This window comes from Thalassophryne amazonica, chromosome 16 (assembly GCF_902500255.1).
Source record: "Thalassophryne amazonica chromosome 16, fThaAma1.1, whole genome shotgun sequence".
Classification (NCBI taxonomy): domain Eukaryota; kingdom Metazoa; phylum Chordata; class Actinopteri; order Batrachoidiformes; family Batrachoididae; genus Thalassophryne; species Thalassophryne amazonica.
The window spans coordinates 47,682,240-47,688,626 of NC_047118.1; positions in this window are offsets into that span (position 1 = coordinate 47,682,240).

The following is a 6,387-nucleotide window of genomic DNA, read 5'->3' on the forward strand; positions in this document are numbered from 1 at the left end:
TATTTAAATCAATAAAATGACAAGGGTGCCCAAATTTATGCACCTGTCTAATTTTGTTTAAATTATTGCACACTTTCTGTAAATACTAGAAACTTAATTTCACTTCTCAAATATCAGTGTGTTCTTCTGCTATATGATATATTTAACTGAAATCTGTGATCCAGACAACCAATGATTATAATGGAAAATCATGAAAATTATCAGGGGTACCCAAACGTTTGCATATAACTGTATATAAATCTACCTGGAGTGGGACCAAATGTAGCCCAGGTCAGGGCCAGTAAGTAATTTTTTTTACTGTGAGCCACATTTTTTTAAATAAAATAACAGTAATAACAACAACAACAAAAAAATACTATATGCCACTACAACACCTTCATTGCACCATGGCACTGACTGCACTGGTCAAAAAAAAGAAAAAATCTTGCATGGACTTTCAAAACTGTTTTAGGGTAATTTTGGGGTGCTGAATTCGAATCTGGGCTTAGATTTCGCATGTTGTTGCAATCTACATGTTCCATATTGATCAATTATGCAAAAGTTGCTCATTCACTCATGAGTTTGATGGCACTAATCATGCACAAAAGCAGCTTCAAAAGCATAGTTTTTAAACCAGGTTTGCGAAATGTGAACAAAATTATCGTTTATGTCACCGAAGAGGTGCGAGCCTGAAACATTTGCGTCAATGCTTGATTCAAGAAATATGTTTTCATATCTCAAAAACATGATGTGATTGACAGAAACTAACTTCAGATTCAGTACCCCCAATTACCCAAAATCCATTGAAAAACTCCATGCAAGAAAAACTGTGTTGCCCACTGTTCTAGAAGTCTCTAGAACTCCACTGGAAGGGAGAACACCAGTCTTCCCAAAGATATTCCCTCTTGGTGTTTTGATGATGAGGGTTGTCAGTTCAAAATCTCCCATACTTTGGTTTAGATCTGGTGATTGCGAAGGACATATGATTCATATCATTTTCAAATTGATTTAAACACTCAGCAGCACCTCCTGCCTAGTGGTTGGAGCATTGTTATCTTGGAATGTAGCTACTCCCATCAGTATAAAAATGTTTAATCCTTGGATAAAGGTGATCACACAGAACTACTTTGTATTGGTTTGTAATGACTCTTCTCTCTCAGTGGACCCAAACGATACCAACTAAATGCCCCCAACACCACCACCACACCAGAGCCACCTGATCCCCTCATTGTAGGGCTCAAGAATTTGGGTTTTTCCTTTATTCATCACTTATTTGTGTATTCTAAAACTTCAGAAGCGGCAGTTAACTTCTTTGCAAACTGATAATTCCAAATTGTTTTTTCTGACATCCAGTTTGATAGCATTCCAGTGCAACATGGATGCCCATGGCAAACTCGTAGCTTGAGGCATTGCACTCCTTTCTGCAATATTTTCATCCACCAACTTGGGAGAGGGATTGTTAATGAGTTTGCAACCCATGAACATACTAAGTGCAATGTCAAGATCTACAGATCAAGTTGATTCCCAGTAGATAAACTGGTTGCATAAAAGCCATCATCAAACACTCAGATCAAGAAACTTGGTCTTCATGGATCTTGCCCAAGTTTCTGACTTGAATGACCATTCCATTGCACCTTTCCAAGTTGGAGCTCCCACTGAGTTCTGAGTACAGTGGAATGCAACTTAATGGGATACAACTTCTTAAGTACCACCTCAGCCACAGGGGATATAGCATCAAATATAGAAGAACTAGTGACTAGTACGCCAGTACTTCAACACAAATCTCAATGAACCCATCAGTCCTTTGTCATCCTTTGTCATCCTTTGTGACAATCATGAGCTATTTTCATCCTCACTCTGGGCATCAAGAATCAGTCTCAGTGCTTGTGCAGCTGTAAATCTTGCTATTCTAGGTCTGTTGGCTTCCTTGCAAAACAGCAAAATATAATGATTAGAGCGGACAAATTACAAAACCATCTGAAGCTATAATATCAAAAATCTCATAGATCTTCCTGAGGTCATAAGTGACCCCGCACAAGTTTGGATTATATTTGTCACACGGATCAGCTGATCCTTGCAAAATTCTATGAACAAATGCAGGATAAATAGATTGACAAATTCATGGAAGGAAACTTTTTTCTGATTAAAATGAGAAAAATGGTGCACAAAAATATATGCCCGGGGACATGAATGACCCCACTCAGTCCTTTGAGGATTAAATAAGCACTGAAGAGTTGTTAAATGTAATCGTGATAGTTTTTTTTTTATCCTGAAGGGAGGTTCTAATCTTTTTTTTTTTCATAAAATGACTGAGTCTGCTTTACTTTTCCCAGAATCCAGTAGTGAGGTGTTAACACAACAGAAAAGTCATGCGAAAGTCGTTTTTCATGTTTGTTTTCTCACAAGGTCAGATGGACGTTCACCTCTCATTCATTCAAACATAAGCTGGCAGAGAGGGGAAAGATATGAAACAAAGAAAGAAAGAAGATAAAAAAGACTGCAGCAGACTTGGCTAGATGCTGAGTATTGAAGTCCATTGAAGGACGTGACAGGAGCCTCGGCTGAGAGCCGCCCCCTGTTTGCAGACATCCTATTCAAAAGACCCCCCATCCCCATCCTCCATTACTCTTCTACTCCATTCATTTTTGTATGCCCTCCTCTTTGTATCTCTGTCCTCCATCACTCAACCGTCCTCGTCCCAACTGCACACATCTCACCCTCTTATATAATCATCCCTCCTTTTACACGCTGAATGCTTCAAAGCAGATGCTGTATATGTTTGTACACACTGTATGCCTGTCTATGTCACCACTGTACGCCGTCTGTGTATCGCTCACTATCCCTTTTTGACACTATAGTCACCATAAAACTCTTCTTCTCATCATTATCGGTCACTCTTCTTCTACAGTTAAAACTGTGCAACTGTAACATCTTGGTTACCGCCCACATCACTCCACCTGTTCCAGCCACACTCAATCCATGACCTCATCCTGGTACCCTCCACTCACACAGTACAAAAAGCAGCTTTTTTTAAACCCCTCTGGAGAATTTAGTGACATCAGAGGCTTGAGGTAGAAGGAGGCGTGTTGGGGGAAGGTGGGTCAAGAAAACAGACACAATTAATGATGATGATGATAACAACAATGAAGAGAAATGTCTGTAGTTTTAAAAAAGTGCACTATTATGCCAATGATTATTATTGCCTGTAATAAAAAACTGACAAATAACAGATATATATGTGGGTCTTTGTGTTATTTTTCATACTGAGCACAAAAATCACAGTATTGTCTCCATAATATTCAAAGATAAACTTCATGCATGGTTGTGGCCCTTTTCAGATATTTGGATTTTCATTTCAAATCCTGAAGTAATTATGTATCAGTGGAATATATATATTATAATAGCCAAGTGGCCTCTCTGTGCGGGTGTGTGTGTGTGTGTGTGTGTGTGTGTGTGTGTGTGTGTGTGTGTGTGTGTGTGTGTGTGTGTGTGTGTGTGTGTGTGTGTGTGTGTGTGTGTGTGTGTGTGTGGCTTTGATCATGGCGAAACTGGGGAGACCTGACATTTGCCATTTGGTATTCTTATGAATTTTGGGTCAAGGATGAATGCTGCAAAAAGAGATAGTTGATAGGCCAAATTTTTTTTTTTAAGAAATTAGGGATTTTATCTAACCAGTAAACAATGGACATTGTGCTGCAATGGACCATGAGCGTTCAGGGTTTTGGGGTCTTAAATGTTATGGTGATTCATGTTAGATTGTTAGTATCATAGATTTATTGTGTTTTTGTAATTCAATTGGTTTAGTCAGTTTAGTTAAGTGTTATGTTGCTGTTACCATAAGTGAAACGTGTAGTGCTTTTAATGTCTTCCACTACAGTCTCTGTCAAATTAAAAGCACTTGCTTACAGCAGAGTGAAGAAAAGACCAAAAGCTGTGCCTGCATGGCTTTGTGAAATTTTGATCATGCACAAACTGGGAAGAGCTGACATTTGCTGTTTGGTATATGTATGTATTTTGGGTCAATGATGAATGGCACCAAAACTGAACACCATAGGACTAATATTTTTCGAGAATGCACATATATTACCTAATAACAGCGATGGAACTTGATATTTACATTCTGGACTCACACGTCAACCCAGCAGGGGGCAGTAAATCATCTATCTAAAAGCATGCCTGCATGATTTTATTTAGTAAGTTCAATGTAAGTACATAATATAATTGTAAATATCTTAAAAATACATGGATGGCACAATAAAGTAAAAAATGGGAGTCTCCTGAGATTTGTACTGGGAGAGCGTCTGGCAGTATGTGCACTTTGTGGACAAAATTTTTAGCACAGCCCACTTCCTGAACTGACACCTCTGGATTATTGTCTGGTGCAGTATTTAGCATAATAGGATCACACTGAATAGTAGAAGCAGGAGGAGCAACAGCAGTAACAACCTGATGCCCTTTCGGTTTCATTTGTAATGCTTCAAACAAATCTTAGCAGAGAAGAGGAGCACCTGACTCAACCACAACTAAATTGCCTACAATAGAATGACCATCATGACGTATAGAAGCTTGCAAATACCCCTTCACAGATATTTTCTCTTTGGCATAGGTAACAAAGGCAAATGTAGGTTCAGTTAGGGCGCATTGGAAAAAGAGTGTGGCAAGTGCTCACAGGTGTAATGGACACAGATGAGCCTGTATCTACAATCACCTCAACATTTCTGCAATGCCCTTCAACAGTCACTTGTCCAGTGCAGAGGATCTTGTCTTGCACAGCATCGTTCAGGTAAAGAACTGTGGGCTCATTAATCACAACTTCACGCACCACCTTTTGGTTTGAACGGCATACACGTGAAAAATATCCCACTTTACCACACTTAATTGTTGCATGTCACTTTAGCAGCAGGGCAAGACGATTTGTTTGCCAGGTGATTTGTAGATCCACAACGGAAACAGGAACGCAGGTTTGCGGTTGGTTGGACCGTGGCAGAAGCTGGATCTTGCGGTTTCTTCTTGTCCCAGCGACGACTTGGCTTTGGTTGTTTCTGAATGGGTCTCACTGGAGCGGACACAGCAGTAGCATTAGCATCTGAGAGAACGCGAGCATCTCTTAATCCACTTTCAATTTGCAAAGCTAATGTAGTAGCTTTAGCAAGGGTTAGGTCCGGCTCAATCAATAATCTGTCCCTTGTGAGTATTAGCAACACGTTTGATGAGCTGGTCATGTAACATCTGTTCTTCCATGTTGCCAAAATCACACGTAGCAGCTAACTCGCGTAGCGAAGCTAAGAACTGGTTTACAGTCTCATTCGGTCTCTGTGATCTTTGTCAAAACTCGTGTCATTCAGCAATGACATTTACCTTGGGCAGAAAATGTTCCTTTAGCGCAACAATGGCAGCAGTAAACGTGTCTCCTGTATTTGGCAAAGTGTCGAAAAGTCTTTGACCTTGACCCTCTGTACCCAGGGCATGAAGTAGAACTGTGCGCTTTCTTGCATCAGGCCAAGCATCCCCTATCGAGGCTATCACCAACATATAGTTCTCAAACATTTTTAACCATGTTGGAAATGGTATCGCAGGTTCCCCGGGCAGGGCATGAATGGAGCAGGCAAAGGCACAGTAATAGACATCCTCATCGCCAAAAATGTGGTATTGCAGAGTAGAAAGCAGTGAATATCATGTACAACCCCTGGCAAAAATTATGGAATCACCGGCCTCAGAGGATGTTCATTCAGTAGAAAAAAAGCAGATCACAGACATGACACAAAACTAAAGTCATTTCAAATGGCAACTTTCTGGCTTTAAGAAACACTATAAGAAATCAAGAAAAAAAGATTGTGGCAGTCAGTAACGGTTACTTTTTTAGACCAAGCAGAGGAAAAAAATATGCAATCACTCAATTCTGAGGAAAAAATTATGGAATCACCCTGTACATTTTCATCCCCAAAACTAACACCTGCATCATATCAGATCTGCTCGTTAGTCTGCACCTAAAAAGGAGTGATCACACCTTGGAGAGCTGTTGCACCAAGTGGACTGACATGAATCATGGCTCCAACACGAGAGATGTCAATTGAAACAAAGGAGAGGATTATCAAACTCTTAAAAGAGGGTAAATCATCACGCAATGTTGCAAAAGATGTTGGTTGTTCACAGTCAGCTGTGTCTAAACTCTGGACCAAATACAAACAACATGGGAAGGTTGTTAAAGGCAAACATACTGGTAGACCAAGGAAGACATCAAAGCGTCAAGACAGAAAACTTAAAGCAATATGTCTCAAAAATCTAAAAATGCACAACAAAACAAATGAGGAACGAATGGGAGGAAACTGGAGGAAACTGGAGTCAACGTCTGTGACCGAACTGTAAGAAACCGCCTAAAGGAAATGGGATTTACATACAGAAAAGCTA